This window comes from Cavia porcellus, unplaced genomic scaffold (assembly GCF_034190915.1).
Source record: "Cavia porcellus strain 051 isolate PalLab524CR breed Dunkin Hartley unplaced genomic scaffold, mCavPor4.1 scaffold_16, whole genome shotgun sequence".
NCBI classification, from domain to species: Eukaryota; Metazoa; Chordata; class Mammalia; order Rodentia; family Caviidae; genus Cavia; species Cavia porcellus.
Window position 1 is genome coordinate 61,447,865 of NW_026947499.1, and position 12,059 is coordinate 61,459,923.

At 34.7% G+C, this 12,059-nt stretch overlaps 1 protein-coding gene across 1 annotated transcript in view; it reads right to left on the minus strand.

Moving 5' to 3' along the window:
• Positions 1-3,323: 3,323 nt before the first annotated feature.
• Htr1b (5-hydroxytryptamine receptor 1B) overlaps positions 3,324-12,059 on the minus strand; it is a 99,083-nt gene continuing 90,347 nt past the window's right edge. The window contains exon 2 of the mRNA XM_063226927.1: positions 3,324-3,447. The gene's annotated coding sequence lies outside the window, so the exon portion shown is untranslated. The remainder of the gene's footprint in view (positions 3,448-12,059) is intronic.

The window sequence follows — 12,059 nt, forward strand, 5'->3', positions numbered from 1 at the left end:
CTTTCTGCTTCATAAATGATTCTGTGACTCTTGGGAGCTGGGATTTTTACTGTGGTGGATCTGACATCTCCTGGTTCATGAATTGTTCTTTGTGAGCAGAAGAAATCTTTAATTTTTTTAAACTTGTTCTAAATTTATTTTTGACATAAAAAAATCAAAGATCCTTCTTCATATACAGGAAAAAGAGGAAAAATCAAGGCAAGGAGGAGATAAGTGACAGTTGTGAACTGTTTAATTTTAATGAATTCACAAAATAAAATTAGCATAAACTTACATAAGGAAAATGTGTAATAGCTATTACCCCTTCTTGTCCTGTATTTACATATACCCTAGGTTTAGGTTTTAGCATGTGTATTGAATGCACATGATATACCAGATACTTTTCAAAATACTTTACCTGTAATGCCCACAACCCAACAAAGTATAGTTAGCCCCACTTTGAGAAAATGGAGGCACTCAGCACATAAGCCAAGCAAAAGGACTCCAGAGTCTTCCTTGTTAGCCACTATACTAAGCTTCCTTTCCTATATGAAACACAATTATAAATCTAATATAAATGTAGTTTTTCCACTGACAAGATCCAGCAAATAGTCAGGAAAGACTCAAAATTATAAGCATGGGATCTTTACTATAATCTTCCCTCAAAATGTTTCAGTTTTCTAAAAGTCAGGATGAAGGAAAGCCCATTACCACAGTACCATTAGACTATGAACTATGGATAATATGGGTGCCAAAGGATTTTTTTGGAGAATCAAGTTTCTTGAATATTTGAGGAAGGAAAGTTTGGTTTTGTATGAAAATACTTTGTCTGCTATGATACTAGAAATACTATACTGTAAATTCCAAATCAGAAAACAAAACCATGCAGATTTGTGAATATTGATTTTTCTTGTGAAACAATGTAACTTTAAGGAGAAGGATGTGGGATCGTGGCAAGGCTGATGGTGGAAGTCTAGAAGCAGGTCTGATTGTACCCATTAGCTTCCTCCTCTCAACTTTACTTCCTATTATGGGCTGCAGTGTTCTACTATGAACCTTTACATGGTTAAGACACAATCAACTACAGAAAGTCCTGGAAGGCTGAAAGGTAGGGAACCCACTAGATGACCTAATGGCTATAGGAAGTTCCTCTTGGGCTTAAAGCAGAAATGGAACCATGCCAGAGAGAAACAAGTTGATAAATGCGGAGAAGAGGAATACTCTAGCAGCAACAGAGGGACTTTCCAGCCTGTGTTGACCCAGCTATTTACAACATCCAAGTAATTAAGAACAGAACTTTTCATTAAGCCAGCTCTCCTCAAATTTTCTTTGTTTTGGTCCTCTACAATTTTTGCAAGACTTGAAGTTATTTGAAATGTTTAACATCCAACAAGAGCCATTCTCACCAATGATATGCGATTATTTTCTACAAAAATATTGTAGCACAATGTCTAAGATACGAATGACCAAGATGGGGAGGTACCAAATGACATACTTACACTACCTCAGCCCAATACCTATTTGATTAAATAAACTTTTATTTCAATGCAGTAATGCCTCCTTTCTTGCCAATGGCTTCCTTCTACTATGGCAAAGTTGAGAACGTGAGACAGAAACTTCATAAAACCATGGGTATTTTAACAAAGCAAATCACTTACCGCAGGACTTAGAATAAGTTCACTGATTCTTGTTTTAAGGATCTTAAAGGTAACTTTCTCAGAGAATTTCTGTACTAACTGTTCTCCTAGATTATAGAAGTACCAGTGTGGTCGGAGGCATCCTCTCAATATTTATTTCTTCATAGTCAAGGGTATCTTCAAGATCAAACATACCTCCAGGGAATTTACATTCTTTCCGCTACATCAGGCCGCTAACTACTGTGTCACCTGATTATCCTTATCCCTGCGGCTGGCCACATAGCCCTCACCTCTCCAGTATTACCTCAGGGCTGGCAAAGGGCACAGAGACCGAGATTACAGCTAGCAAGCAGCCATAGCAGCAGCACTTCTACATAAAGCCAAGAAAAGCACAAATATTCTTGAATATCTCAAAAATTTCATGAGTGTCTCAAACATAACTCATATTAACAAGTTGGGTAAAAAATTGTTAGATGAAATGAAATCTACTTTTCATGTACTTCATTCAACCTGCAGTCTTGTGACAAAATTATATAAAAATGGTTTAATTAGCAGAAATTACTGCATAATAATTTATTAAACTTTAAGAAGATAGGATAAATTTAGACATTAAAATTTCCTAGGGAAGCACAGTTAAAAAGCGTATGGCTTATACTCTTTTTCTTTTCCTTAGAATAGGTTTGCATCCTGTTGGTTATACATTTGGCTTCTCAGGACTCCAACTTTGAGATAAGATTGTAGAAGAGGCCAATAATTCTTTCAGTTCTTCATTAAACAATTATTTATTTCTCCTCTATGCTTCAAACAATACTGTCTAGCCTCCTGTGTTGATGGCCTCATTCCCTCTGTACTCATGGGGTTTCAATCTCAGGACAAGGAACATTCTATGATTCATCATGTAATCCTTTGAGAAAATACACAACATCTCCTTTATTAACCACGGGCTATCTTATCTTTTCTATCCTTCTGTTTAGTCTGTGTCTTCCTGGAACAGTGTTATTCGTCAAATTTTGGGCTTACAGGCTATATGTTAGAATGCGAAATCAATTTAATTGATCAAAATAACTTTTCTTAATGGAAGGGAATGTAATAAGTAAAGATAGAGAAGATAAAAAATAATAGTACATCAAATTTACTAAGCAGACACATTTTTATATGTCACTGCAAGGATATTACATATTATTTATAGTATATTTGGACACTATACAAATGTGAGAGTTGTATAATCTACTATTCAGGTATCTTTTCTCTTCTCTCGGTTCATCTTTCAAAATTCTTCCTTTAGACCTGATTGAATCTGTAGTTATATGAAGTTATTCAGTTATTTCTTTTTATAAAAACATGTTTTCAGTACATAATGATTACATTCATCAAGGAGAGTTGTATATCTGGAGTTTTTCTGAGCCTGAAATACTTTCAAAGATTGCTTTGCTTGCTCTTTCTTAATTGTCCTTTTAGGTTAATTCAGTTGGACGACTGTTATCTGTGTCTTGCCTAAACACAGAAAGAAAGTTTTACCTTGTGAGATGTAATGTGACTGTAGGATTAGAAATTTAATTACTAATTAATGTCTTTTTATGTTTGTAAATTGATCATTTACTGGCTACCTTAAATTCTGAAATGAACATTAGACATTTATAACAGCTAGTTCATAATGCATGTTTTAGTTATTTTTTGTCGCTGAGACAAAACACCTGATGCCCAAAGTTGGGAAAGGAAAGGTTTATTTCTTACAATTTTTGGAGGTTTTAGTCCATACTGGGTTGGCTCCAAAGCAGGATGGCATGATGAGGCCTCAGTTTATGGCAGCTGCAAATAGCAAGGCAGAAACCTGCAAAAGAGCAGACACACCTTTTTCCTGTCATTATATCACCTCCTGGCTCCACCTCTATGTGGGTATAGTATTGACACTATCCATCTAAGAACTAGACAATGAAGCAATCACAGATACATAATGCAAATGCATGAGGCCTGAGGGCCACAGACATAAACCATGTCATTTTACCCCTGGACCTCAGGACTTATGTAGATCCTTTATATAAAAGATATTTAGTCCATCTCTAATAGTAGTCAAAGTCTTAACAATTTTAGCATTGTTGAGAAGTCTAAGTCTCAAGTTTCATTTAAGATCTATGGCAAACTCTTAACTGTAAGCCCCTGTACAAATGAAACAAGTTTAAACATTTCTGAAATGCAAAGGCACAAGATAAACATTACCATTTCAAAAGTTACAAACAGAGAAACATAAAGCATTGAAAACAAAGCAAGTCTAACATCCAGCAGGACGGAACATTAAGTCTTAGAGTTTTATGCTCAGCATTTGAAGCAATATGGTTGTAAATTCTAAAAGGCTTGGGTGATTTCACCTCCGTGGCACTTTTAGAGATTTTAGCTCTCACAGCTTTTCTTTTAAATCTTTTTTGTTTGCTTTTTGTAGCTTTCCTTGGATGATCCACATTTTTGGCTTTTTTAAACTTTTGGGGGTCTCTACTGTATCTTTGGCTTCACCCTTACATCTTTAGATATTGCCCTCTCAGGGGCACACTGTTTGGACTTGCAGGCCCTTTGTAATCGAGGTGGAAGCCATTTTACCCTCAGAATTTGTGCACTTTTTTGCACCTAAAATCAGCACCATGTGGATATCACCAAGGTTTGCTGCCATTTGGAGCAGTAGCCAGGCTTTTTTTTTTTTTTTTTTTTTTTCCTTGGCTGCAGGGATCCATTGCCTGGATCTCTGGGCTCTGTGAACCTGATTGTGAAGAAAGGCTTTTTTATGTTGCCGCCATTTTGGAACCTCATGTGGCCTGTGTTGCCATTTTGGAGCATGGTGTTCTGTTGCTTTTTTCTCTGAGCAATTTTTTTTACTTTTTCAGTTTTAAGCTTGCAAAGGGTGGAGACGGGCTGCTTTTTGGGATGCCCCAAGGCCATCTTTTTTATCTCTCTGTTTCTTCTCAGCAATCAAAGTCTCAATTCTGTCTTTACAATCCACAGCTTTCCTGGGATTTTTCTTTTGACCAAACTCACAGTATTGTAAATTGTCCTGTTGGGCTCTTTGCTCTTGATTTGCAAAGCTGGCTAAAAGCCCCCAGCAATAGCCATGTCACAGCCTCAACATTTGACTGCCTCGAAATTTTCTTTTCCAGATTAATCATCCCATTGCCTTTAGTCTCAGTCTCAGGCAAAGTCTCTGCAAAGTCTCTGGGCATGAGCAAAATGCAGATGAACTTTCTGCTAAGCCTAACACACATCATGGGGAGTCCAATAACCAATGAAGTCCTCTTTCCCAGCAGAAACCTTCAAGCCTGGTCTTTACCATGAGGCTTTATATCAGCCTTTTGCTCTCCTGAGCTCTGGCCAGAATCTCCTCTACAGAACAGCCTAAGGTGCTCTAGCTCTATGCATCCAGGTGACATGTCCAAACTTTTCTAAACTCTGCCCACAAGCCATTTTTAAAGCCCCTCAAAAACATGGTCAGGTATAATCACAGCAAATGACCCAACTCCTAGGTACCAAACTCAGTCTTAGTTACTTTTTACTTGTCGCTGAGACAAAACACCTGATGTCCAAAGTTGGGGGAAAAAAAGGTTTATGTCTTACAGTTTTTGGAGGTTTTAGTCCATACTCCAAGACAGGGTAACATGGCAAGGCCACAGTTTATGACAGCTACAAACAACAAAACAAAAACCCACAAAAGAGCAGACACGCCTTTTTACTGTCATTATATCACATCCTGGGTCCACTTCTATGTGGGTGTAGCACTAACACCATCAATCCAAATATAAACACATGCCTGAGGGCCACCAACATAAATCATGACAATATATAAGCTTATCTAGACCACTGTTTTTTAACAACTCAGTAAATGGTTCTTTGAAATTGAAGTAGCATATTCCAGGAAAATTCTAAATAGACAAACTTTCCTGAGAATGAGAAGGAGCATCATTTCCACTGACATGGAAATCTGTTCTATTTCTCAGCCCTGTGGACAATGGCAAAGGCAATCTCAGTTGGCTAAACTCCAGTTCATCTGATGATACAGTCTTTTGTGTTTCCATAAGATGCATGATAAAGGCCCTAGCTTTTACTAATGCCTTGATTATTTTCTCCTATAACTCCACTAATTGACTTAGTAGAAATTATATTTTACATTTTACAATAAGGTAATAAATTTTGTATCAGTGAAAAGCATTAAACCATGCATGGAGGCACACTGTAAGACTGAGGTAGGGGATGTTAAGTTTGAGACAAACTTAAGCAACTAAGCAATTTAGGTGGATTCTATCTCAAGACAAAAAAAAAAGTTTAAAAATAATTAGAGAAATAACTTAGGGAAAAGATCCTAGGTTAAATCCCTTTCAAATAATTGTTTTCTAATTTTAAACAGATTATAAGAATGACCATGATGTATTTTATACTTGTCATTCTTCAGAGGCAATATTGAATTTTGTCCTCTAACTTGAACTAAGTGACTTCTGGAGTCCATTTCAAATGTCTGTAACCCATCCTATAAGACACTATGATGTGTACCTACCTATAAACTTGGCCTATGCTTAATGCCTCTATCCATCTTGTCTGGTTCACCACTGCAAAGTGCTCAAATGCATTTACCTGACACCCTTATCCATGGACTCCCATTTGAACACTTTCTCCTTGCCTTGACTTCACAGTCCCTGTGATATGTCCATCAGACTTCACACAGAGCCTGCTCCTCAGGAGACTTTACCTGATCTTCCTCACCTACGTGGGTCACACCATCCTCTCCAACTAAGAGCCTATAACTTTTCTTACATATATCACAATAAAGTCCCCACCCTCTGCAGTGTTGTCTTGTTAGAATGCAGGCTCCATGAAAACAAGGAAAATTTTTTTATCCCACTTTACTTCTTATATCCTTTCAAGAGGGCACCATTTTTGAATGTAGGAGAGCAACAAATGGTAGAATTAGCTACTAAAAATAAAATCATTGAATTGAGTAAACTCAACTTGCAATGCTTTTAAAAATCTTGTTAAAAGTGATGTTTTTTTTTCTTCTATCGTGCTTGCCTCCTTTTCTCCTACCAAGATTGTTGTTTAAAATTAGCTACAGTAAAGAATATAATTTTAAAACTTTCTCTTTATTCTATAACAGTTCCAAAACCCAAAACCTCTGATCAGAAGGGTGTTTGCTTCTCCTCATTTTTTCCCATCATTACATGGATTTTCTCCTTTCTTCATTTGTTCATTTCAAAAGCAACTTCCTTGTTAATTCATTTGTTCACATACTTAATAAGCTTTTATTATGTCCAAAGCACTACTTTAAATACAAGGAATACAACCCTTAACAAAACAGAAAAATCTCTGCTTTCATGAAGTTTACATGGCAAAGGAATTCATAAACATAAACTTATCTGGAATAAAGAAATGTGCTATTTAGTGTTACTTTTTCTTGAAGCATATGTTAGGCGCTTGCACATAATAAATAATCAATAAATGCATTTGTAAGTAAAATGGAATGATGGTGCAATGTGGCAAGAAAAATAAAGGCTTCCAGGCTGGAAAGGAAAAAATAAAATGATCTCTATTCAGAGATGATATGATCTTGTATAGAAAAAAGACCTAAAACATAAAGGTTACCCACACACACATATTTAGAAAAGGTTTTAGAGCTAGTAAAATAATTTGACTACCAGAAGGATACAGTTAACATGCAATAATAAGGTGCATTTCTACACACTAAAATGATCAACTTGGGCCAGGAATTTAGCTCAGCAGCACAGCATTTGCCTAGCAAGAATAAGGACCTGAGTTTGATTTCCAGTACCAAATAAATAAATAAATACACAAAATTAAAATAAACAAAAATATGAAAATAATATTATAAAAGCAATTATATTAGTTACAGCATCAAAAATAATAACATAATATTTTACAACTAATTTAAACAGAGAAAAATGAGTTGTACAAAGAAAACCCTAAAACATTATCAAAGGAAATCAAAGAACACTTAAATAACTGAAAAATCCTCCTATGTTCATGGGTCATAAGTCTTAATATCATGAGAATTTTGATACTATCCAAAATATTCTATCAATTTATTGCAATAACTATTAACTTCTCAATAATAATTTTGGAGACATACTAAACTTACTCTAAAATTCATAGCGGATCTCAATGGACACTGAATATCCAAAACAATTTTTTAAAAAGAAGAACAAGGTTGGATATTTCAAACTGTCTTCAAATATTACTACAAAACTACAGCATCCAGACAGCCATGGTGGTGCCTGCCTGTAATTCCAGCACTCAAGAGGCTGAGGCAGGAAGATCACTGTGAGTTTGAGGCCAGTCTGGGCTAAAAAGTAAGCTAAAGGCTACCCTGAACTGTATAGTGAGACCCTGTCTCAAAAATAGACAAAAAAAAAAAAAAAGAACAAACCCAAAAACAAAACCAAAAAATACCTCTCCAGCAATCAAAACATCCTATCATGAAAACAGACATGCTGAGCAATGAAACAGAATAAGTTCCAGAAATAAATCTTCCCATATAAGTAAAATGATTTTTGAGAAAAGTGCCTAGATCATAAATTGGAAAACATAAATTACAGTTTTTTTCCACAAAAATGATCCTGGGAAACTGACTACCCACATGTATTATAATGAAGTTGGATACTTACATAATATCACATATATAAAACATTCAGAATGAAACAAAGATCTAAGTAAAATGCCTAGATCTATAGAACTTTACAAGAAGACAAGTGACAAATGATTCATAGAATTTGATTTCAAAGCAATTTCCTAAATATGACACCAGAGGTAAGGTAACAAGATAATGGGCAGATTTGATTTCATGAAAAGTTGAAGAATTTGTACATCAAATGACACTATCAATGACCCAAAGAATGATGGAAATAAAGAAGCAACCCAAAGAATCCAAGAAAATATATGAAAATCATTTATTTTATAAAGAATTAATATGCAGAATATATAGGAAAATTGTAAAACTCAACAAAATATACAAACAACTCAATTAGAAAATTGGAAAAAGACTCAAATAATTTTATCTGCAAAGAATACATTCAAATGGCTTGTAACATGAAAAATGCCCATATCACAAATCTTCACAGAAATGCAAACTAAAACTATAAGGTTTCTATTTCATACCCAATAAAATGTCTAGTATTTAAACACCAGAAAATAACACTGATTGATGAAAAACATGGCAAAATTGGAGCATTTATACATATTAATGAAAATAGGAAGTGGTACATTTATTGTGGAAAGTACTTATGGCAGTTCTTCAAAATATTAACAACAAAATAACCATAAAATTCACCAATTCCACTTTAGGTTATACACAGAAAGAACTAAAAGCAGGATCTCAAATAGATATTTGAACACACATATCCATTGTCATTATCATTTGGAAGCAGTTGAAGTGGCAGTGAGATGAACCAATAAGCCAATGTGGTATATCCATGTAAAGGAATATTATTTGGCCCTAAAGAATAAAGAAATTCTAACATAACTTGGATGAAACATGAGAACATTATGCTGAGATGAGTGAAACATAAAAACTACTGTCTGACTTCATTTGCATGAAATAGTTGAGTAGCTAGACTCATAGAGATTTCTAGCTAGAATGGAGATGAAGAAGTCATTGCTTAATAGATGAAAAGTTTCAGTTTCACAAGATCAGAGTGATGGAGAAAAATGTTGGTAATCACTCTACAACATTTTAAGTGCACTTAGTACCACAGAGTGTACACCAAAACAGGTTAAGATTACAAATCTTATATGTGAATTTTGCCATATTAAAAACAATTTCTTAAATATAACAATAAAAATAAATCAAACTGAGACTCCACTAATCTTGGAATCACTCATAATAAAATACAGGATATAATCTTTGATTTTTCATATCACCCATACCACCCATCTAATCAAGTAGAGAGAGAATCTTGCAATTTTCAATTCCCTCATGGTTATCTTTTTTCTCATTATAACTATCCAAATTATATTTTTAACTCGTTCTCAATCTCAATATGACTATTTATTTACCATTACTTCCAATCCACTTCATGTTGGGTTTCAGCTTTGCATTCCTGGCTTCTAATTTTCACCATTTCATCAGTTTCTCCAGCTTCCCACTACCTCCCAAATGGCTGGTTTTAATAGTCCAAAGTACTTACAGTATAATTTGAAAGTACTTTTGAAATTTACACCTCCCATCTTCTTTTGAATTTTTAAGAATCCAGCTGAATAGAATTCCAAATCTCTTCTAGCTGACTCCCCTTATACACATTTTTATGTGTGTATGCAATTTAAACATTTTTTTGAGACAGAGTTTTATCATGCAGTTCAGAATGGCTTTGAACTCACTTTGCAGCCTAGCTGAGCCTTGAATTTACAGCGATCCTCCTGCCTCAGCCTCCCAAGTGCTAGATTTACAGGGGTGTACCACCACACCCAGCAATTAAAAACATTTTTTTGAGAAATAGTAACCACAAGAAGTGGCCAACATACCAGTGAATATTTAAATTTTACTGAAAAGAAAATTTTGTCCTTTTATTTGTCTGTTTCTTCTTTGTAAAAGAGAATATTTTTTGTCTATGACTTATACACTGATCAACATTTTGGCCATTTTGTTAAGATCATAGTATATTAACAGTGTATTAACCATTATTATCTTCTAACTATTTTGCTATGAAATTTTATAGCAATAAAATGTGTTTTATATTTTCTTTATTAATACCTATTAGAATTACATTAACATTAAAAATTAAGGGACTGGGGATATAGCTCAGTGGCATAAGTACCTGGCCGGCAAGCATAAGGTCCTGAGTTCAATTCCCAATACCAAAAAATGTCTAACAGAAGAATTAAGAAAAACACAATGATAATAATTTCCATCAAATTACTACCCTTCACTTAAACTATACTTATTCTATCCTTCTTGCCACTTTCTGAATTAATTCCAAAGGTCCTCCTTCTTGTGTTTATGAAGTGTGATAAAAAATGTAGTGAATTCTGCTGCCAAATGCCATCCAACAGAAAACCAAGCTCGTAGAAAACATACTTTTTTCCCCTCCACTTTTCCATCAGATCTGACACCACGCAACTCCTGGCTCTGCCACAATGTCAAAGTTATCATGAAAGGCAAATATTTGAATCACTTTGGGACATCTAGACAGCCACCACAGCACAGCTCCGGGTACTCAGGGGAGAAGACTTCCAGAACTACTTCCAAAAATGGCAAAAATGGTGGTATAAGTAAGTTCAAATCAAGGAGCAGGGAAGAGCATTTTGAGAGGGATTAATGGCAATTTGTCTTTATATTTTTTTAAAACTTACATACCTAAATTTTCAAAGTAAATACATATCACATTGCTTGATAAATAGATTTGTTCTTAGGATTAAATATCAATACATTCAAAATTTTAGGACCGTTCCTGAACTAAATTATTCTCTCAAGAAACCTTATGTAGGATCAACATTCTATTGCTTTCTGAGGAATAAAAAGTTCCTGGAAACTCCCACAGTTGATTTGATGCCTTACATTCATACCTCTCCAGTAATTTTTTGGCCGTCTTTTCCCATTTAATGTTTGCTCATGTTTTGGAGAAATTTATAAATATGAATTATTTCCATTAAAATATTAAACATCTTAAAATAAATAATCTGTATACTCTCTTTCCAGTGATTTCTAAAATAATGGCTGCTGGTTAATTTTTTAAACCACGACTTCACTGAAATTGAATAACTAAATTATTTGTTATAAATATCATGTGTCCTGTATTATACACACACACACACACACACACACACACACACACACGCCACACACAATTTAAGTGGGGTTTCTCACAGTGGGAACTGGGGACTTTTAATGTAGAAACCAATTTCACTGTAATACTGAGACACTATTTGCCTTTTTCATTCTCTTTTTCTCACAACTACACAGTGTGGTTTTTCAGAGGCTACATGATACGTGACAACACCATATATTATTTGCAGAAACAAATATGAAAACTCTGCTGTCTTCTCTGAAATAAAACATTTACACAAGTATTACAGCCTGAGAGAAGTCATACACTGAGGAGAACGTAGCGCTACTATTTGATTAATTCAGTGACTGAAAACTCATCCTTTGAAGGGTGACAGAACAAGCATGAAAGGCAAAGTTGAACAGAGGACTTAACTGTCTCATGAATGCATTTAGGAAATGTGTGTCTTAATCCTGGATAGAAGTAAAGACACATTGGGGAAAAAAAGGAAAATATGTGAAAAATAATCAGCCATTTAAAAAATGCTTGGATCATATTTCTTTATCTATTATTCAGATTTCCCATTGATGAAATAAATAACACTCACAATTTAAATGAGGAGCATTTAATCTGACTCATATTTTAGGGGGTTTAGTACATGGTTGGACGGCTCCCAGGCAGGGACATCTTAGTGGAA